At 37.2% G+C, this 23,317-nt stretch overlaps 1 protein-coding gene and 1 long non-coding RNA gene across 3 annotated transcripts in view; one reads left to right on the forward strand and one right to left on the reverse strand.

Moving 5' to 3' along the window:
* LOC118501724 overlaps nucleotides 1-22,360 on the forward strand; it is a 32,074-nt gene extending 9,714 nt beyond the window's left edge. The window contains exons 2-5 of one of the 2 annotated variants that reach the window (XR_004904375.1): nucleotides 4,585-4,586; nucleotides 11,065-11,105; nucleotides 12,406-12,535; nucleotides 21,852-22,360. This is a non-coding gene — a long non-coding RNA (uncharacterized LOC118501724). The remainder of the gene's footprint in view (nucleotides 1-4,584; nucleotides 4,587-11,064; nucleotides 11,106-12,405; nucleotides 12,536-21,851) is intronic. The other variant, XR_004904376.1, reaches the window with a different exon arrangement.
* Nucleotides 1-23,317, reverse strand: part of CPA6 (carboxypeptidase A6) — a 245,844-nt gene that overhangs the window by 200,829 nt on the left and 21,698 nt on the right. The window lies entirely within an intron of this gene.

Raw genomic sequence — 23,317 nt, forward strand, 5'->3', positions numbered from 1 at the left:
TAGTTTTGGGTTTTCCACTTCAATAAAGACAAAAAAGACTTCAATAGGTCTACAGAAGGGCAACCAAGACAGTTAAGAAGACAGAAGAGATGAACGATGACCAGATGACTCATGTCTAAGAAATTAATGAATGGTGTAAGAAAGTTAACTCTAGAATTGTTTGTCAAGGCCCCACAAAAGAGAATCCTCCTTGATTTTTGAGACAGCTTTTAGGTCACATACAAGTACTCCTCCTTAATGTGGCTATTAACTCACAGACTCATTAACCCAGGATTCAAATCCTAGAAACAGGAAAAACCTCATGAAGTTCTGATTATCTTACTGTAGACTTCCTTCCTATGCATGTGTTAATTAATCAGTTACAGTTTGTCCTTAGTTCTGAGGTTTGTCCCAAAGAAAAGACTTTCTTTTTTTTTAAGATTTTAATTATTTATTTTTAGAGAGAGGGGAAGGGAAGGAGAAAGAGGGGGAGAGAAACATCAATGTGTGGTTGCCTCTCATGTGCCCCCTACTGGGACCTGGCCTGCAACCCAGGCATGTTCCCTACACTGGGAATAGAACTGGTTACTCTTTGGTTCACAGGCTACCACTCAATCCACTGAGCCACACCAGCCAGGGCCAAAGAAAAACACTTTCAACATAAACTTGTTTATTTCCAGTCTGGAAACTCTTTCCTATCCCATCCTTCATGACATTGTACAATCCTGTCCTAGTATTTTTTATTTGTTCAGATGAATGAATAAAAGAATAAATAATTCTAATATTTATTGGTCTGTTTGATCATCCATCTATCACCTATCAATTCAACCATTCATCCCTAGAACAAATTCTTGTGATCCTGGCATAGTGCTAGACATTGCAGATAGATATATAAGATCCAGTGATTAAGGAGGCTCCAAGTACAGGCCCATCTTAGAAGGAGAATATTACCTACAAGGACCCAAACATGAACTGATAAAACAAAACTCCAAACAAATCTTTGGCCCCAACTCCAAAAGTTCTTTGGCTGGTAGAGGATAATTCCCTTGTGAACTAGTTGCACTGGAGTGTTTAATTAGCACATCATATTTTTGTCCTAACAGTCGCTTGTGCAGGGATGAAAACAAATTTCAAGAATGAGAGAGTGGTGAAACTTGAGTGTGATGAAGGCATATTTCACTTGTTAAAGTGTGAACTAGTGCTAGAAGCTGCTCGAAAATATCATTTATTTTCATAAGCATGAAATAATGCATTTTACCACTGTACTTTCATTAAAAATGGTCTGTAAAGCATTTTAATGACAAATAGTGAACATTTTTCTCTAATTAAGATTTTAACAGTGAAGCTTATCTTTCTTGCTATAACTTAATTACAAATAAATTATGTCTCCCTTATGTATATTATTTCAAAAGTGGGCATGCTAAATGAACTTTCATTAAAGTTAGTATCACACAGAAATGCTGCCCCTTAACTGATGGGCTCACTAAGTGGCAAGAGCAAACATGGTCCTGTTAGTTAGTTAGGAAGTTACTGTTATTTCTCCACAATTAAATCATAGGTCTCCATAAAAGTGTTGACCTCATTGCCACTAACTGGAACACAGATAATTGCTGCAAATTAATATGCAAGGTAGTTCACATGTAATCTGTATTATCTGATCAATGCTGGAGTTGTAAAAGCAGATAGATATTCACTGCATCATACCAGTTAGCTTAGACCCACAAGCCTAGGGCACAAAAGACTCAGTGAGGGCCCAATTCACACAAATAGGAATAGGAACCTAAATGAAATCCTCATGATGACACAGAACAGCACCATTATTGTCTCTCTCTAGTTAGAAAAGCTGATGGCTGCAACCATATCAGTGCATTGGTGACTGTGAAAAGACTGCCCTCCAACAGGAAAATAACTGATACAGAATTCCTTCTGTTTTCCATGTAGCATTTGTAAACTGGGTAACCCAGGGCCACCGTTATTTTATTCTGTAACAGTACCTTAGGGAAAAATGATAAGATGCTGCTACAGAATAAAATAAGAGATGCCCCCATCTGTGTCTTTGGTAAAGCAAAAAAAAAAAAACAAAAACAAAAAAAAACCTTAATTAGGACTATTCTCAGTCCCCCAGTGCATAAACTACCAAGGAAAACAGGGCAAGTATAGAATGTAGAACATACCATGGGCCATGTTGGTTTACTTTTGGGAGTAGTGGAAGGTGGTAGAAGGACCCTGGCACATTGCAAATCATCAAAGTTACTGACTGAATGGAGGGTCTTACATGTAGATGAGTTCCTGTTCTAGAGAACTTTGGAATAGCTCCTTAAAAGACTTGTTCCAGAAGGCAGATCTAGAAGACCCAATAGAGACCTACTCTGGGATGTCCTCCACAGTATTACTTTCCTAAACTTTCCACATCGTGGCACACATAGAAAATGATGGTATTTGTATGAGACATTTGGGTAAACTGAGGAATTTGGAATCCTGGGTGAGGCTGAGGTGACAGCCTGAGGATTGGTGAGCTAGATTTCCCAATACATAGTTTGGAAACTCTGTTCCAGAGGAAAAAATGAATGAATAATACTGAGGGCCCAGTGAGAGATCTAGAATATATTAGGTAATATAACAATAACAGAAATAGCCATCATTCATTGAGTACTATATGCCAGCTACTATACTCAATTTATTTTCATCTTTAAAATAATCCTATGGTCTATAGTCTGGTAATGATAGTATAAATTGGTCATGTGATTCTTCTCCATAGAAACTGGACAAAATTTTTAATGTCAATCATTCCAGGGTACTGGGAAATAACGAAAGATAGGCAACCACTTGAGAAGTGTTTACTCATGAGAAACTGTTACTGTATTGACTGAGAACTGTGGGTTTGCAGGGTTTTTGTCTTTTGGTCTGGGAACATTTCCATCCTCTACCAGCTACCAGAATCCAGTCAGCAACCTTTTCATTTGCAGAATGATGCCCAACCCATGGAGCAACATCAATCAGAGCTCCCTCTATTTTTAAACCAAAGACTGTGAGGTTTAATAAGTGAAAAAATATGACATGTATTTAGAAAAAAGGCAAGTCATTAGAAACTGATGTTGAATGGGCCCAAATGTTGGATTTAAGACAAAGATTTCAAACAGCCATTTTAAATATGTTAAAAAAATCAAAGAAAGTCATGTTTGAGAAAATAAAAAATATATACTAATAATGAGTAAAAATAGTGAATACTAAAAAAGAAGAAACTATAAATGAGCCAAATGAAAATTTTAGGTGTGAAAGTATAACTGAAATGAAAAATACATTACATAGACAGACTCACAAACAGATTTGAGATGATAGAGAACAAAAAAATCAATGAAGTGAAGATAGATCAGTAGAAATTATTTATTAAAAACAGAGCAAAAAGACTGAATAAAAATAAACAGAGCTTCAAAGATCTGTGGGTCAATATCAGATTTTGCAAAATACATGTAATTAAAATTCCAGAAGAGGAGAGAAAACATCAGGGAAAAATGTCTCAAACATACCCAAATTTGGTGAAAAACATTAACTTACAAATCTAAGAAATTCAATAAACCCCAAGTAGGATAAACCAAAGGAAACACAACTGAACATATAAGAGTCAAACATTTGAAAACCGAAGATAAAATCTTGAAAGCAGCAAGGTTAAAATGACTCACCACATACAGGGGAACAATAATATGAATAATGGCTAGCTTTTCATCAGAAACAACAGAGACACAGATATTGAAATGGCATATTCAATGTGCTTAAAATAAAAAAAAAAACCTGTCAGTTAAAAATTCTCTTTCCAGAGAAATGACTTTTTGAAAATGAGGGTGAAATAAAGACATTTCAGATAAACAAAAACTCAGAGAATTGCTAACGGACATGTACTACAGCAAATACAAAAATAAAAACCAAAACAAAACAAAGCAAACAAAAAATACCCTTAGGCTAAAGGGAAGTGAAACCCAGAGGTAACTCAGATCTAGAGGAAGGAATGTAGAGCGCTAAAAATGTGAAACTATAGGTATAGGAATATGTGATATGTATGTAATTATACATGTATATATATACACAAATACACATGTCTACATACATATATTTCTACTCTCACACAGTATCTCTTCCTTTCTGAAATTCTTTAAAAACTATATGACTTCTTAAAGGAAAAAAATTCTATTATTGGGTTTAAAATTTATATACATGAAGTAAATATAACACTATAACAAAAAAGAATGGATGTGTTCATCTATACCAATGTCAAGTTCCTGTATTTTACAGTAAAAAAAAAAACAGTATTACTGGTAACTTGAAGTAGATTTTTAGAAGTTAAAAAATGCATATTGTAAAGGCAACAAATTAGAGCTTCAAATTTAACAAAGAAATTAAAATTGCATTGAAAGAAATTAAATGGCATTTTATTTCTCTATTTTATAGAATAGAGAAATAGAGAAAGAAAAGAGTGATGAGAGAACTATAAAATAATCAAATGGCAGGGCTAAATCCAAATATAATAAAGAGTATATTAATAGAAATAAACTGAACATTCTAGTCAATAGGCAAAGATTATATGAGATTTAAAAAACAAAATACAGGCAGATGTACTTATAAAGACAATTTAAATTCAAGACACAAATGAACGAAATAGACTTTAAAGCAAGTAAAATTACTAGAGACAGAGATATATTTCATAATTTTGAAGGGTTAATGTAGCAAGAAGATATAACAATTATAAATATATAGATGTCTAACAAAGCTCCAAAATACATGCGGCAAAACTGACAGAATTAAAGGAAGAAATAGACAAATCAACACTTATAGTAAAAGATTTCAAAACTGTCCCCTCAGTAATTGATAAAATTAGTATAAAGATAAATCAATAATAATAGAGAAAAACTGAAAAACAATATTGACAAACTTGACATGTATAGAGAGCTCCATAAAATTCAGAGTAGAATGTGCATTCCTTTGACATGCACATGGGATCTGCACCAATATAAACATATATTAGTGCATAAAAAACCCCACAAATTTCAAAGAACCAAAATAATACAGAATTTGTTCCCTAATGACAATGGGATTAAATTAGAAACTAATGACAGAACAAACTTTGGGAAATGGCCGCATATTTGGAAATTAAGAACAATCTTATAAATTACAGAGAGAAGTAGAATGTAATCTTGAACTGAATGAAAATAAAAACACAGTATATTGAAAGGTGGCGCCCTGGCTGGCGTAGCTCAGTGGATTGAGCGCGGGCTGGGAACCAAACTGTCCCAGGTTCGATTCCCAGCCAGGGTACATGCCTGGGTTGCAGGCCATAACCCCCAGCAACCGCACATTGATGTATCTATCTATCTATCTATCTATCTATCTATCTATCTATCTCCCTCCCTCCCTAAAAGTAAATAAATAAAATCTTTAAAAAAAAAAAAAAAGAAAGGTGGCATAAACCTAAAGGAGTGCTTAGAAGGAAATTTAGAACTTTAAATGTTTACTTTGAAAATAAAAATGATTTAAACAAATGATCAAAGACTCAAACTTAAGAAGCTAGACAAAGAAGAGCAAATTAAATCCAAATTAAGTAGAAGGAAGAAAATAATCATGAGGTGAAAATAAGTGAAAAAGAGGGAAATGATAAAAATCAATGAAACAAAAGTTGCTTTTTTGAAAAAAATCAATAAAGTAGATAAATGTTTAGCTAAACTGATCAAGAAAAAAGGTATCAGGAATAAAAGAGGGTATATCACTATAGATCCTACCAAAAAGAGGCTAATACAAGAATATTATGAATAACTTTATGCCGACAAGTTTGACAATTCAGAGGACAGGAACAAATTTCTCAGACCAAAATTACCAAAACTGTCTTAAGAAGAAACAGAAAATTTGAATATATGGGGTTGGCAAAGGTAAGTTTACAGTTGTGATTATGTGAAACACAGAATTTATTCTTGCATTATTATTTATTAATTATTGTATTATTTATTTGGATTGTAGCTGTAAACCTACCTTTTCCCACCCTTTGTACTTTTATCAAACAAATAAGTTAAATTAGTAATTAAAAACCTTCTCATGAGAAAGGCCAAAACACAGATACAATCACTGGTGAATTGAAACAAATATTTAAGAAAAAGAATACTAATCTTAAATAAATTTTTTCACAAAACAGATTTATGAGGTGAGTATTGTCTGGATATGAAAACCAGACAAGGACTAAAAGAAAAAAGAAACAATAGACAAATATTTCTCCTGAATATTGATTGAAACATATTTTTAAATTTAGTAAGTCAAACAAAACACTTGAAAGAATAATATACATAACAATGTAGGGTTTATTCTAGAAATAAGAGGTTATCTTAATAGTCAAAAAATCAATGGAGAGATCATATTAGTAAAAGAGAAAGAGTAAATGATTACTTCAAAAACAAGGAAACTTATTTGACAAAATTAACATCAGTTCCTGATTTTTAAGTCTTAACAAACCAGAAATAGATAGGAGTTCCTCAACCTTATAAAAAGCACCTATGCACAGCCATGTTATGATAAAAACCCTCAAAACAGTGGGTACGGAAGGAAACTACCTCAATACCCTGAAGTCCAATAATAAAAAGCTTAATGCTTTTCCTTTGAAGTCAGGAACAATATAAAGATACTCACTCTCATTACTTTTATTCAACATAATACTGGGAATTCTAGCTAGAGGGATTAGGCAAGAAAAAAAAAAAAAGACGACCAAATTGGAAAGGATGAAGTAAAAAAAAAAATGGATGCAGTCACTATTTGCAAAGAGCATGATAGTATATCTAGAAAACCCTAAACACTTCACAAAAAAACTATTAGAACTAATCAAAAATTTTCTGTAAAGTTGCAGGACACAAAATCAGTGTACAAATAAATCTGTTGCATTTCTATATACTAATAATGAACTAGTAGGAAGAGAAATTAAGAAAACAACCTGATTTAAAATTGCATAAAAAATAACATACTTAGGAGTAAATTTAATTAAGGAGGTAGGAAAACATAGAAATAGATCAGCCCTGGCTGCTGTGGCTCAATGGGTTTAGCGCCCGCCTGTGAAGCAAAGAATGGTTTGATTCCCACTCAGGGCACATGCCTGGGTTGTGGGGAAGGTCCCCAGCAGGGGGCAGTCAAGAGGCAACCACATATTGATGTTTAAAAAAAAGAAATAAATCATATTAACTATTGCACACTGAAAGCTATAAGAAATTGATGAAAGAAATAGAAGAGGAAAGAAATAAATGGGCAGATATTTTGTGCTTATGAATTGGAAGGATTAATGTTGTTAAAATATTCATACTACCCATAGCAATATACAGATTCAATACAATCCCTATGAAATTTCCACAAAATTTTTCACAAAAATAGAACAAACAATTCTAAAATTTGTATGGAACCACAAAAGACTCCCAATAGCCAAAGCATCCTGAGAAAGAAGAACAAAGCTGAGGCATCATGCTACCTGATTTTAAACAATATTACAAAGCTATAGTAATCAAAACAGTATGGTATTGACATAAAAACAAACATAAAATATGGAACAGAATAGAGAGTGTGGAAATAAGCCCATACATATTTGGTCAATTAATTTGTGACAAAGAAACAAAGAATATACAATGGGGAAAGGACAGTCTCTTCAAATGAATGGTGATGGGAAAATTGAGCCACGTGAAAAGAATGAAACTGGATTTCTATCTTACATCATATACAAATACCAATTCAAAACACATTAAAGACTTGAACATAAGACCTGAAACCATAAAACTCCTAAAAGAAAACATTGTCAGTAAGCTCCTTGACATTGGTCTTGACAATGATTTTTTTGGATTTGACACCAAGAGCAAAAGCAACTAAAGCAAAGTAAACAAGATGACTTACATCAAACTAAAAATCTTCTGTAGAGCAAAGAAAACCATCAACAAAATGGAAAAGTAACCCATGGAATGGGAAAATATTTGTAAATTATATATTTGATCAGGGGTTTCTCTGGAAAATATTGAGAGAACTCCTACAGTTCAAAAGTTGGAAAAGGCAGAGAAAAAGATTGTCCTTTTGAGCCTCCAGAAGGATTCAGAACTGCCAACACCTTGACTTTAGCTCAGTGAAATTGATTTCTTACTTCTGATCTTAAGAGAATACATTTATATTATTTTAAGCCACTTACCCTTAATTAACTCAAAATAGATCATAAGCCTAAATGTGAGAATTTTAAAGCTATGAAATCTCTATAAAAATACCTAGGAAAAAAAATTGTGACTTTTGGTTAGGGAAGGATTTCTTAGATTTTTTTTTTCTTTTCTGACTGTGCTTATTATTGTATCATAGAAGAAAATGTTTGGCAAATTGAACTTCATCAAAATTAAGAGCTTTGCTCTTTGAGGTATACCATTAAGGAAATGAAAAGGCAAGCGACATTTGGGGAGAAATTTGCAAAATACATCTAACAAAAGATTCACTTCCAAATATATATAAAGAACTCTTAAAGCTCATAGAAACAAGGCAAACAACTTAATTTTAAGTTGGACAAAATATTTTAACAAGCCTTACCCAAAAGAAGATACGTATCTCTTATGAATAAGTAATTCATAAAAGAAGATATATAATTTGAACAGATGCTTCACAGGAAAAGGTATATGAATGGCCAACAAGGCACAAAAAAGCACAAGATCACTGGTCATTAAGGAAATAAAATTTAAGCCAACATTGAGAAACCACCACACGCCCACTAAGATTGCTTATGTTAAATAGACTGGTAATACCAAGGCTCAGTGAGGATGCAGAGCAACTGAAGCCTTCGTGCACCGTTGATGGGAACACAAATGGTACAGCCACTTTGAACAGTTTGACAACATCTTATAACATCAAACATATACTTATCATGTAGCCCAAAAATTCTATTGATACATCTAGGTATCTACTCAAGAACAATAAAAACCTATGTCCACAGCAAATATTTATATGCTTAGTATTTACAGCATCATTATTCACAATGGCCAAAAATGAGAACCCAAATGTCCATCAACTAATGAAGAGGTTTTTAAAATGCAGTTATATCTACACAATGAAATACTACTTAGGAATAAGAGGCATGAACTACTGGTACAAGCAAGAAATAAAATGAATGAACCACAAACATCGTGCTAGGTAAAGACATTAAGCACAAAAGACTATATACTGTGTAATTCCATTTATATGATATTCTGGAAAAGAAAGCAGACAGATGGTTGCTGGGACCAAGGGTATGGTTGGAGACTGACTGAAATAAGGCCCCATGGTACTTTATGGGATGGTGGAAATGTTCTAAAATGGGATTTGGTGGGTTTTGCCCAACTGAAGATATTTACCAAGCTCACTGAGCTATACATTGCATGTAAATTATACCTCAATAAAGCTGTTAAAGAAACCCACACTATTCTATGCAGTAGACATTACTCGCATTGTACAACTGAGAAAACAATCTTAGACTGGGTAATTTACTTAAGGTTAAGCAGCTGGTCATTGTCAAACCCAAATCAATGTTGGTAATCACTGCTCTATGCTGCTTGTTGGGGCACGGGAGGCACTAGGGACACCACGATGCTGGTGGGAGCTCCCAGAGTCAGCAACCCCCGCTGGAGCTGAAGCTGCTGGGGGCTGCTACCCTTTGTCTGTACCAGGAAGTAAGGAGAGTCCTTACTCTCCTTAAATACACTTTGAGGTATTGCTGAGGCAAAGTGTATTTCTGCAGCTCTCTACTGTGCTCTTATGGAGAGAAAAAAAAAGGTACATGAAGAAGGTTAAAATTCTGTTTTTGCCATTTAATAGTCATAAACCCTTAGGCAAGCCATTGAGCTTCTTTCAGCTTCAGTTCCTTAATCTATTTAAATGACATAAAGACATACCACCTTGCCTTTTGAGTTGTTTTGGGTATTGCATTAAATAAATAACATAAAGGACCAGCTCCTTTGCAGAGCCTGAGTAAAAGTGAATTCCCTTCCCTTCTCCCTCTTGAGGAAAAAGCACTCAGTCCCACTGTTTAATAAGCAGAAGGAAGATTTAGATTGCTTTTTAAAAATGTTCTTCACATAGGAAAAATAAATAGAACATTTTTTTTAAAATCAGGGACCCTCCTAGGCATTTGAGTTAGCTGGCCCTCGACTTCTACCCAGGATATTTCCGTCTTGGAAAAAAATATGCATGAAACTCATTTTACCACACAGTTATTTCCTTCTCTTACTTCCTTTCTATGAAGTCTGACCTATAAAGCTATTAATACTTCACAAGTGTCAATAAAAATGGGAAGAAATTACGTACTATGTGTGTGTAACTTGCAGGTATACAAAAGACCTCATATTATTTGAATCACGGCTTCATGTTAGGAAGTAAAAGAATACTTGGACCCCTATACTAATAAAATGAAACCCTCAATGACTGTTTCAGGAATGTCAGGTGTTCATTCTGTTAGGCCCGGCAAATGACATCCTGGGAGAAGTCACTATGTGCAAGATCTCATAGGTTCCCAAGTTTTGAGATTAAACTTAAAGAACCCAAAGTATCTTATTATTTAGTATGATTTGAGTAGACAGTAATGAATGCCTTCCCTCCGCATTATGTGTGTTCTATGGGGCTTCTCATGCCTGACTTTGTGTGAAGATAACCCGAGGTGCTGTTAAAATGCACAGAGCCAAGGTCCCCACACCACAAATTCTGATTTCAGGCACCTGAGGGAGGGCCCAGTCATTTTTTAAAACAAATAACCCCTGGTGATTCTGGTGCAGGTTGTTCTGGACCATACTTGACTCACATTCTATGTATTTCTCAAGATCTTTGTTCCTCAGGGAAATTTTTCATGATAATTAAAGTTCAAGTTCTCCAAGTGTGCCCTTTGACATAGTAATTGATGTTATAAAATAGGATTTATGATCAAATAAGTTTGGGCACACACTGAGAAATAATCATTAAGTTTATAATAATCTAATTTTACACTTGCTTTTGTAACCAGCTGGCACATGTGAATATGTTTTCTCATTGTGTCAATACTGAATAATTATTTTCTTGTTTTACTTCCTGTTTCTTCTGCAGGTCTCCTCTCTCCAACTGGATTTGTAAGATTCTGAAGAAAGGTGTATATATTTGTAAGTTCTTTATGCCAGACGGGGCCTACATGATAACTGGTGCTGCCTAAGAGCACCCTGTGCCCGGGAAAGGCGAAGTCCCTGATACACAGGCTGTTTGAGCTAAACGATATCACAATAGGATTAGCTGCAAAAGGCATGGATAGTGCCCAGACATTTTATTACTACATTCTAGGTCCAGTTCCTTTTCGTTTTCCAAATATGGCTTCAAATCAGTTTCCAGAGGAAACCACAAAGTCCAGAAGCTCATGGCAGGCCATTCCACCTGAAGTAAGCAAAGCAAGCTGATCCCTTGTTGAGATAAAAAGGGAAAGACCTGGAAGAATGCCACAGTATCAAGTACTATGTGACTATAATAACTTTTCCTATTACAGCATGATGGCTTCTGGGCACTTGGAGCCACATATGTGTAATAAAGAAGGGGTGAAATAGACTAATTAATTAGTTAACTAACTAACTAACAATTTTAAGTCTAAGCAGGCTCCTGCCTAAAATTTGAAGTGATATTTATACTCTTACCTGAGTTGGACAAGTTTCAGAGGATACAGAGTCCTCTAAAACTGTGTGTAAAAATTTGTATTTCCACTTTGGAGGAGCAAGTACATCACATTCATCAGAGTCACATAGAGGCCCACAACTCAAAACGCTTATCACTCTCTGGTCTAAATATTTTATTTTGGCTCATACTATGATGAGGCCTACAAAATTAGGGTTTTTCTCATATATTTCTCCACATGACTTTTTTAGTCCATTTTGAACACTCCAGTATAGTAGTTTTAATAGAGAGCCATTGTTTATGGAACTGAAGCTGTGACGTCTTTGCGGGTCTCTGCAGCCAGATATTTATATATTTACTTAAAGTGGCTCACGGCACAGGCATGGTTACAAGTTGAAGAGCACACATTCTTTCAGTTTTATAAATGCCAGGCAGTTTATACGGTCTGAAAAAAAAACTATTTCTGGTGATTAACCTCAAACTCTGTTTTTGCTAAGCTAATATAAACCATTGTTTTGAATCAATACAGCCATTTTCTTCAGCAATCATTGGGTGGCATTGCCTTGGACAAAGGAAGTCTTTTGCAATCTAGGGGATTCACAGAAGACTTAACGGAATAGATGTTGAAATTCTTTTGGTATTTTTTCAGAGACAAATGAATCATTAGAGCTGCAATTCCAAGGTTTGAAACAATGTGTTATAATCAACAAAATGTATGGTTAAAGTCAGGGCAATGTTTCCTAAAGGGTGATTTTTACAGCACGGGTCCTCTGTTTTCATCTTCCCTTCCAGGGACTTATTTGTTATGGTATAAAACATCAACAACCAAACATATGGACAAAAGAAAATGTACAGCAATTTTACTTCAAGTGAGCTGCATTGTATATGTTATCTGGGAATGAAAATATCACAGAATTAACAGGTTAACAGGTATGTTTTAGTGGCCCTAATAACAACACACTACCATTCAAACATAAAATTCTGATCACCCCTTCCCTGCAATCATGGATTTGTGATGATTTGTCTCCACGTTCTCCAACTAGCCTTCTTTAGCCAGGAACACATAAAGACAAGATGATGGCTAAAAATATACATATATTCTATGACAACAGAATATTGTAAATGTGTTAATTAGTGCTGGTGGAAATGATTATTCACTCAGACACAAAGCACATCCCAGGGGAATCTCAGAGGAAACCTGGTGTACAGGAGAGGGCATAGACTTTTCAGTTAAAGTCATTCATTTATTCTTAACTCATGTATTTATTGTGGGCCCCTTTTGTGCTAGGGAATATGACAGGAAATTCCAGGTACCATCCCTGCTGCCTGGAACTTTATAGCCTCCATTCTAGGGGTGCTGTTGAGCACTTACACATCAAAGCATTTACTTTGCTGAGCCTCAGTTACCTCCCCTGTGAAGGGAGAGAATATTACTCATTTCTTAGAGGGTTATGAAGAGTACGTGCAAAAATGTTCCTGGCTCAGTATCGTACAAACAGGTAATACTTAAATTTGAATTGTTATTAGAGAGCTCCTTCTTAGTTTTGAAAGGATAGCCAATGACTGTGAAAATGCTCAGGTCAGAGAACACATTTCCAATTCTTTGAAGAACAAAGAATGTAACAGCCCTGCGTAATTGGCTCCATGAAAGTATTCTATAGTTTAGTGAGGGTTTTATTTTGAAAAACTGCACCTAACCTCAAATGCCCTATATAGTAAGAGAATGCAAAAGCACCCAGGGGTTTAAATAGACCAAAACCAGAAGTTAGGAATGTGTGAGACTGTGGCTAGAACCAAAACCACGGGGGGAAAACAAGAGAAGGCTCATTTATGAAACTTTTCCTGGGAAGAACTGTAACTCCCTGTTAAGAGTGGAATGTTTTTACTTCTGCATCAGGATTACTGCAGACTCTGAACTGTGACTGAAGACCTGGGTTAGTGGCTCCCAATCTTTTTTTGACACTTGAACACCCACTTTTCCCTCTTCCATGAACACCAGGCTTGGAAAGATCATGTCTGCTGTGCTCAGGAGTGTGCAGGCACACAGACATCACCGTGTAAGTGTTTTCTGTTATTGCTACGCTGCTACCACACTGAGTTTATTCAAATATTGTCTCCATTGTTTAGCAAAGAAAATTATATATTACAAATATTTCTCATTATGACAAACAAGGAACATTACTACTACATCAAGTTAATATCACTTTAGCCCAAATCACAGAAACTCAAGGTTCTCTTAATCTTGTGCAGCTTTACCATGGTAAATAAAGAAAGGCCTTTCAGATATACTAGAGCTTTACAGAACATCTGGAACCACTGTGTGATCTTGATGGGTCCAGGAAATCCAAGTTCAGAACCACTGGGTTTGTTGTGAAGGTTCCTTTCCTTTCTGAAAAACGTTTCAACTCATGGTCATTGAGATTACTTAAATAGTTGCAGTCATTCAGTCATTAATGTTATCGTAATGATTTAAAAAAAAGATGAATAAATACTTCCTACAATAGTTACTTTATTTAGAGTCTGGTCCACAGAGAGCCCCATCTCTGCACTTTCTCTCTGGGGCTTGGCCCAGTCATGTGATCTGAATTATCTGAAACTGTGTCCCCAGCCTTAGCTGGCTAGAACATGGTCAAATAGAAACCAAAGGCTTTCTGCCCAGAATTTAGGATTTCAACTGTGATGCAAAGAGACTGCAAACAAAGGTTCAGAGAGCACAGGGCTCTAAGGAAAGTCCGTGGTCATGCCTTGCAGTCCCCAGAGTCCTGCCTGAATCCTTGCAACAAATTCCCCATTTTGGTCTAAAGTAGCTCATATTGGTTTCTGTTACTTGCCAACAAAAACCCCTTAACAAATACACAATTCACATGCTAATTTGTTAGAAAACCCAGACTATCTATGATAAACAATACAGAAAATATCAGATCCATTAGGTTTTCTACAGAGAATCTGAACCAAATGTATGATAAGTAACAACACTCATTTTCAGAGCCCCAGGATACAGGAGCAGGGGCTGTTTGGGCTGGGATCCCACTCACATTAATCCAGTTTGTTGAAGTGGGCACCCTCTCTCCTAAGCACAGGTATACCTCAGAGATATCGTGGGTTTGGCTCCACAGCACTGCAATACAGTGAGTAACGCAATAAAATGAGTCATAATCTTTTGCTGGTGAAGGGTCTAGCCTTTAATTTGCAAAAAAATCCAAAACATCTGTGAAGCACAATAAAGCTAAGTGCAATAAAATGGGGAGTGCCAATATCTATTTGCATCAGCTCACTGACACAAGCCCAAGAAAGCTCCCAGTCTGGAGTGGGGTGGGATCCGAATTATGTACCCAACAGCAGTGTGTGTACATGCCTGTGTACACACACACACACACACACACACACACACCTGAAAGAGAGGGAGTCACTTTACATAACCTGTTCTCAAAGAAGGATGCCAGAGCCCAAGGAGAGAACTCAGAAGAAAGGGAAAGCATGTCTGTCTATTGAAGAGCCAGTCAGCAGTGACTCCCCAACATCAGGTGGGGAGTGGTGGTTGAGGGAAAGATACCCCAATCAAAACCCTGGTGATGTGGTTACCCCAAGGAGAAACAGCATGGTAGACAGATTCAGAAAGTCAGGTAATACTTGGGGGTCCAAGAGGACCTGAATTGGGACAGATTCTAGATCTCTCTCTCTCTCTCTCTTTCTCTCTCTCTCTCTCTCTCTCTCTCCCTCCCTCTCCCTCCCTTCCCACTGCCAGTCCTTTTGACCTGGTGAGTGTGCAGCAACCCACACTGACACACACACTTGGGTAAGTACCTGGAGTTGTGATGGGAGCGAATCCCAGCCCAACCTGCATGGAGACGGCTCAGCAGCAGGGAGTGGAGTTGTAGTCATTCTGGGTCTGAGACATTTCAGACTCAGCAGGAGCAGAGCTCCCTGACCCAGGCCTTGGCACAGCTCAGGTAGGGAGAAATAGTGCACCTGGACAATTAAAGCTGCCACCTTATGCCCTGGTGGGTCTGGCAGCCTCAGGAGATCCACTAGTCTAATTTGCAGACACACATTTACACCCTCAGTGGACTGCCAGTATTGTTGGGCAGTGGCAGGGATAATTGTGTCAGAAACTGAGGTCAGCAAAACACATGGATCAGCATGGCTTCCCATGTTACCGCAAAGCAACGGGACACCCAAAACACATTTCTAGTGCCTGCAGATTCACCAAAGAGGAGGGCATTATCTTGCATACAGGAACAAAATAAAGATAACTAAGATCTGTTTTGGGAAGCTTAACCTGGGAGCAGGAACCCTCCTGAGGCTATGAAAGGTCTTTCTAGCAGGCCAGAGGGTGTCACTGAAACAGAGATGTTAGGATACACAAAAAAACTCTCCCCCCCCCGCCGAAAAGTAAACTCATTTTATAGACTAGCTCCTTTTCTAGGGGAAACTCACTTTTCAACAGCCACATTGATTATTTTAATAGAGGAAATAGTTCTACCTGAAGTTGTTTTTGGTTTGTTTGTTTGTTTGTTTGTACATGAAAAAGCCTGAAAACAGAACCTAGTGAAGTAGCTTGTCTGCAGCTACATTTGGCCATGTTATTTCCTCATTTCAAGTTTTTATGAGTGACTACAAGAAGTCATGTACTCCATGAATGAGCTCATGGCTCAGCTTTTCAAAAAAGAGGAGGGAAAACAATCCTTTCCCTGCTCTAGCATTTAAGCTTGGTGGAACCGGGCACACACACATTCGGATAACAAGAATTAGATAGTTCTAGGCAGTTTATAGGCAGCCTGGGAATATTTCATCCATTGTTTCTAAGGTACAGATTTGTAACTGAAGTTTCTATCATAAACATTGGATACACTGAGCATTGCTAAAGTGCTTCCCAGACTCCAAATGGCATCATTCAGTTTATATTAAATTTGAAGAGAAGATAGATTTCACAATATACTGGCTAGTGGAAGGCTACTATCATTGTCTATATTAAATTAGCTTCTGTATATAATTCCAATGTAGAGCTGCATTCAACTGCTATTTATTTCTGTTTCTCACTATTAGCAAAAGGACAAACATGAAATTCAGGATGTGGTGATTATTAAATGCTAGCCACCAATGAATATTAATCCTGTTGGTTTTACACAAGCTCCACATTCAAATAATTGTGATCTCAAAATCATTTTAAAATCTCCAGGTTAAAATTGTTGTCTAGGAATGGGGTTCTTTAGAAGGCTGTCCTTAAATTATTCAAAAAATCCCTGAGTTTGAAACTGTCCATAAATATTGTACATCTGCTTACTATTCATGAACAAGAGGCGTCATAGCAGGTGCTGGGGTACACAAGCTGCCCAAGATCTCATCACCCACCTCCATTCTAAACAGAACAGGATTATCCCATGGTGGAGGACTAGGGATACACCAAAACAGAAGAAAACATTATTGAAAGGTAATTCACTCTGACTGAGGTATCATGTCCAGGGCGTTGGGGTAGAAGCACCATCCTGATGGTGAGGACAGACAATGCAGGTGTGTTTACATGGTAAGAACTTCCCAAAGGTCCTAGGGTTTCCCTTGATTCTAATACTGAGCTTTAACCTAAAATCTGCCATAAATCCCTGTTAACATTTAAAGCTTAGAATTAAGTGCCTCCCTAACTCAGTTATTTTATTGGCTCAGTTTATTTTATTATCAAAGTGGCAGCTTATGATAGACTGGGCTTACTGGAAATACTTTACAGAAATACTTTACAGAAATATTTACAGAAAATATTATAAAAACAGAGTCATTATATTTAATTAGAGATACATTTGTTAAATATTTAATATGCATCCAGCACTTGGAGGATCCTGTTTTTACTCTTAATGAATTGATAGTATCATTTTGGAATTTAAAAATACGTACATTTTTAAAGTCCAGACTAAACCGAGCACCTAACAGAAATGAGGAGCTACCGTAGACTTTTGATATCAGACAGCCACCTCCTCTGGACCAGAGCCTCTTTTAAGTCGCCAAAGAGAATACTACCATTTGGCACCTAAGAAGAGAAGATATGGGGGCTTCAAACATTTTAGAGCCACGCTATGAATTTTCTCTTGAGTTCACAAAAAGCTGCGGCCCTGAATAAGTTCACTGACTCTTCTGAGTCTTGCTAAGACCAAACCCTGGGGTCTGTGAGAAAGGTAGAATCTTGGGTCCCAGCCCAGCCCCACTATATCAGAATCTGCATTTTCAGAAAATTCCCAGGTAATTTCAATACACATTAAGTTTGAGAAGCTTGGCTATATGTTTTCCATAATTCATCTACCATAATTCATCTAATTCATTTCTCTCTTTTAAAAAATATCTACTCTGTTTCTGTTTTATTGATGAAAACTAGCCTCTCTCTGCAATATTTAAAGTAAACGAAGGGAAGAGATTATTGGCAGCTTTTAACAAATTTCCCACTTCCGTTTTCCAGAGTATATTCCAACCAATACCCATACCAGCTATGTTTATCTGATTAGACAGGATAATAAATGCACCTAATGATAAACAAAGTTGATTTAATTAAATGCCTGATTACCAATACATGTTAAAACAATTGATTATTTCAACATGGAAAATGTCCTATGTCTCACAAAACTGCAAATGCCTTCTTTGTTATGGCCAATTTGACTTAAAATAGTGAATATAATTCCTTAATACACTTACAGAAAAGTTATGGATTTCCAAATTTGTCCTTTAAGATAAATGAAATCTGCATTGGAAACAACAGTCTTGTTTAATTCGAAATGTTTTAGTTTGGTTATCTGACATATGGCCTCTTTGACCCTTCTGATGAAAAAACAATGTTAGAGAAGAGAGCCATGGAAGAAATCGTTAGTCACCAGTGAACTGGATGCACCTTGACCCAGTGACACTAGAACTGGGCCGCAGATTGAGGGGAAAGTGGAAAAATGGACACTGCAACTTTCGAGGGCATGGCCTTTACCTTATTCATAACTATATCCTCAGCCAACTCTTTACAACTCCTTGAAAAATAGCAACTGCTTCAAAAATATGGGTTGAGAAAGTGCATAAATGATAGCCATAGCAACAACAACAAAGCCCTTCCACGAATGGCAGGGAATTAGAAACAAAGGAGGAGTGGACTGTGTCCCCATGGAGCAGGCACTGCAGCCCTTGCCGAAGGGAGGAAAAACCAAAACCAAAATGATCTCAGAGCACAGGTCAATAAGAAATATTCTCTGCTCCTTCTGATTCCCCTGTTTGTCCCTTTCCTTCTGGAAACTTTTCTTTGGTCTTTGAAGAACGAAATTAGAAAAAATAGCTTACAACAGAGGGAATAGTGGGGACTTTGAAGCCAAGCAAATCCGAGTTTGGATGTAATTGCCTGAAGGGTGTTTTCAATCCAAATTGCACAGATGAGTGAAAGGAGAGCAGCTGTGCAGGGAAGAAAGAGGGGGAATGCTGGAAATAAGCACCACAAAATAAGAAATAATAAAGATACTGAATTGCCGGAAGTACCCCTTTTTCTACTTAATCCTTATTGCTTTATCCCTAAGCGCAAATATATCAACCACATGCTCTTTGAAAAAGAGTAAAATGCTTCAAAAAGCATATAACACTGACAATGAAAATTCCCCACCAACCCACTCCCCAGAGTTATCCATTGTAACCATATGGTAAATATTCTTCTAAGAATATTTTTGCTGCTTTATAATTTAACTTTTTAATTATGTATTTGATATAAACAAAGTGCTAATAGTTAATCATTGAATAGTGCCTCTCCCCACAAAGATATACACTTCCTACCCTGGAATCTGTGAATACTCCTTTGTATGGCAAGAAAGGACACTACAGACGTGATTGAGTTAAGGATCTTGAGATGTGAGATCAGCCTGACTCTCTGGGTGGATCTGAAATGCAGTCACAAGTGTCCTTCTGAGAGAGGGGCAGGAGATTTGACACATACAGAAGAGTGGAGAAGGTAATGTGACTATGGAGAAAAAGTTTGGAATGAGGAGACCACAGTCCAAGGTCACCAGAAGCTGGAAAAAGGAAGGGCAAGATTCTGCCCTGGAAACCCCAGAGGCAGTGGAGCCCTGTTGACACATTGGCTTCAGCCTCACTGGCCTACTGTCAGTAGAAGCAGGCTTTGGGGAGGTAAACACTTTTGGGACTGTTGTAAAATGTGAAAAGACACAAAGAGATGGGATGTCTGTAAGTATAACACTCATTAAATTCTTTTGCCTTTCAGAAGACTTATATTTGCATTCTCCCAAGAAAGCCTACTTAGGTTCAATCTCTGAGTCTACCATTGTCTAGAATATTTAACCTATTATTAAAACTACACAATTCCTAATCAATCCTAGTTGGCATAATTAAGAAAACAATGTATCTATTCTAAAACTCAATTAAGGGTTTTAAGAATTTTCTTTTTTTCTTTCTTTCTCTTTCTCTTTCTTTCTTTCTTTCTTTCTTTCTTTCTTTCTTTCTTTCTTTCTTTCTTTTCCTTCCTTTCTTTTTTCTCCCATTCTTTCTAAACTAATTTGGGCTAAAGAAAACACAGCTAGATAAAATAATAATTTATTATTCTGGATAAGAATCAGGAACACAGAATCTGTAAAATCTTAGCGAAACATTTAGGTCTAAGGAGCACCAGGGGTTATGTACTGTCTGTGGTAAGGTATAGGTGTGCACGTTAGAAAATCCCTCTAAAGAAATTTATCAAACTGGGAAGTCAGAAAAATTCCTCTGGCAAGAGTCTCTCCTCTATATTGCTATCTGGGCTGATACCTTTCCCTAAATATCAGATTATTTGAACAAAGACAGGTAAGGGTTAAATTCTATTCACAGTTCTTGTTTGAACCCTCCATGGAGGGCAAAAAATCTGAGTCCAGCTTTCAAATTTTTCTTTTGGCTCTTTTTTTTCTTTTCATTGTTTTGGGCAAGTTGAACTGAGAATCATGTTCAGACAATAGACCAGGCTCTAAATCTAATCAAAATCTTTTTTTTTTTTGAGAATTTACTATTTTTGAAGAGTCATGAGTAGTTGAAGTTTTGCTGGGAGTCACTGGGAGAGTCATGAAGTAGTTGAAGTTTTGCTCTAAAGATGCTTTGCTCTAAAGATGCCTTGAGTTAACCAAGAAAAGCTGGTAGAGGAGAGAAATGTCTTTGTGGGCGTGTTTGGTCATGATAGAGCTAGAACTTAAAACTAGAAACTGAAGGGCAGGGCCTTTCAGATAAAAGGACCCAGGTGAGGTGAACAGAGTGTGGGCATGCTATGGTCATGTCTGGGGAAACCAGAAGACCATGCTGATCAGACAGAGATTTGTTTTGAAGTGAAAAGAGTTCAAGTAGGAAAAGGAAAGAGCTGTAGAGGGCCATGTTGTAGGTAGCCCTGGATCCCAGACAAATGGATTTTGACACAATTCTTGAGAGGGCACAGCCCACGGCAGTGTTCAGAATCATCAGGGTGATGTAACAGAAAGCCATTTCAAGGAGATTAATTTGGTACTGAAGCACAGAATAGATTGGAGGGAGTGAAACTGGAAGCAGAGAGGCAAGTGTTGGATTGTGATGGCCACACACACATAAAATAATGAGTATGGTATGAGAGAAGTGAAACCATGGAGGAGCTTATGAAAACCAGGAGTGGAAGGACTTGGTGAGCGGCTGAACTAGGGGAGAAAGAAAAGTTACAGAGGTTTTCACTCAGGGTGGTTGAATTTCTGTAACTTCAATGAGACTGGGGAGAAGAGGCAGGAAGATTGGTATGTGGACTAAAGAGGATAAACTGTCTTACAGAGGTTGGCATCCACATGGAAATGTCCAGCAGCCAACTAGACATATGTGACTGAATTATTGGTAAGAAGCCAGAACTGGAAATAAAGGCATGAGACTCATCAGAACACAGGCAATAGCTGAAGCCATGAAAACAATTCACGTCTTTGAGACAGGTTGTACAGAGCTCATGGAGACAGCCCTGAATGAGAGAATCTAAGCCGGGGGGAAGGGTGGGAGTGGATTGGGGCAGGGGCCCAGTGATGGAGACTGAAGAGACGTGGTCAGACAGAGGTGAGCAACACCACATTTAGATAATTTCACCAACTTCTAGGAAATAGAACTTAAAAGAAGGAAGGCATGGTCTTTGGTAATGTTATAATTGTATCTCTGCATTGTGCTCCTTAAACTTAACAAATGTCTCACTCTGATTTGTTTGAATTAGGGATGTTGTGCTCAGTTACAACTTTGCTCTGGCTTTTCTTCAGACTGTTGATCATTTCCTGGATGACTTCATTCTCTAGCGGAGCAGAGCGTGCTTTGTGCAGCCTACTCAACTCAGCAGACGTCGACTTCAGCTGATCTTTCCTTTTCCAACTGCACAGTTAGAAGGTAGCAGGTAATACTGTCACCAAACATTTGCTAAGCACCCTACTATGTGAAAGACCTCATTTTAGGGGCTGAACAAACATCTTATTCACTTATACTCTCCCTTTCAACACAAAAGGTAAGCATTACAAATGTTTAAATAAATCAAATGCAGGCTGGGAAAAAAGTCTTAAATCTCACATATGGAGTTAATGGTGCCAAGTGGCTTGTTTTTATAAGCCCAAGAGCTTTTAAAAGCTGAGCACTCGGGCTACACCCATTAGGTTACACAGTCCCCTCAGACTTTGTTGTATGACATCTGGTACTTTACTGCCTTCGAGGCTAACTAGAAATACCACGCGTGCCATTTGCTTTGTCTCTGTTTTTCTAAAAGGTTCCCTTTCCATTTGGTCTTTCTTTCTCTTTAAGTGGTGATGTTCTTCAAGGGTTTCAGATATTGAAGGTCTGGTGTCAATAGATTTTTCTTTTGACTTTTAAATAAGTCACACATCCATTACCCAGAAAGGAAGGGGATATATGCTCAGATGTGGACACCAACTTCACTTGCAAAAGTTTTAAAGGGTAGTGTTGCCCAGAGGACTTTTAGTTTTTGATTCAGAGTATATATTATGCATTGTGGCTAAAGACTAGGACACAGCCAATATCCGGACACTGACTGAGAGGGTCAGGTGCAGATTGACAACAAAGGCTCAGGGTGACACTTTTTTTTAATGGCAAAGCTGGTATGTTACTTAAACAAAAGCCCGCATCAAGGATTAATGGCTTCAAGTGTATGAAAAAAAATGAAATTTTGCAAACATGCTTGAATTTTACACATCTGCTTGCTATGCAGGAGGGCTTAGCCCTAAAAGGCTTTTTTTATGTAGGAGCTTTACAAACGTTTGCTGCCATTCCTGCCTATGTTACCTTCGGCAGGTAGCTTGACCTTCTTAGTCGATAAATTTCATCAGTGGTTCACAGACACTATTCTATAGATGAAAGGCATCAGAATGACTTGGTAATCATTTTTAAAAATTGATTCCCAGGCCCAATTTCTGGATACTCTGATTCAGTATATCTGGGATATGTCCAGGGTGTTTTTATTTATGTTTGTTGAATCTGCAGGTAGTTCTAATAAGTGATCAGCTCTGAAGTCAGCTCAGTTCTTTCTAGCTGCATCATGCTGTAACTGGGAGATTCTGTGATGTAAAGCAGGCTGTGATCCAGGATGAGCTCACGTTTTCCATGTGCTAAGTGTGGGCCTCAAGGCACTGAGTCTTTCCCAAATGAGAAAATGATGGTCCTTCTCTAGTGGGCTGAAACAGACACTAATTTATGGACTTGAAAATCTGGGTCTTTAAGTAGA

Source organism: Phyllostomus discolor, chromosome 7 (assembly GCF_004126475.2).
Source record: "Phyllostomus discolor isolate MPI-MPIP mPhyDis1 chromosome 7, mPhyDis1.pri.v3, whole genome shotgun sequence".
Taxonomy (NCBI): Eukaryota; Metazoa; Chordata; class Mammalia; order Chiroptera; family Phyllostomidae; genus Phyllostomus; species Phyllostomus discolor.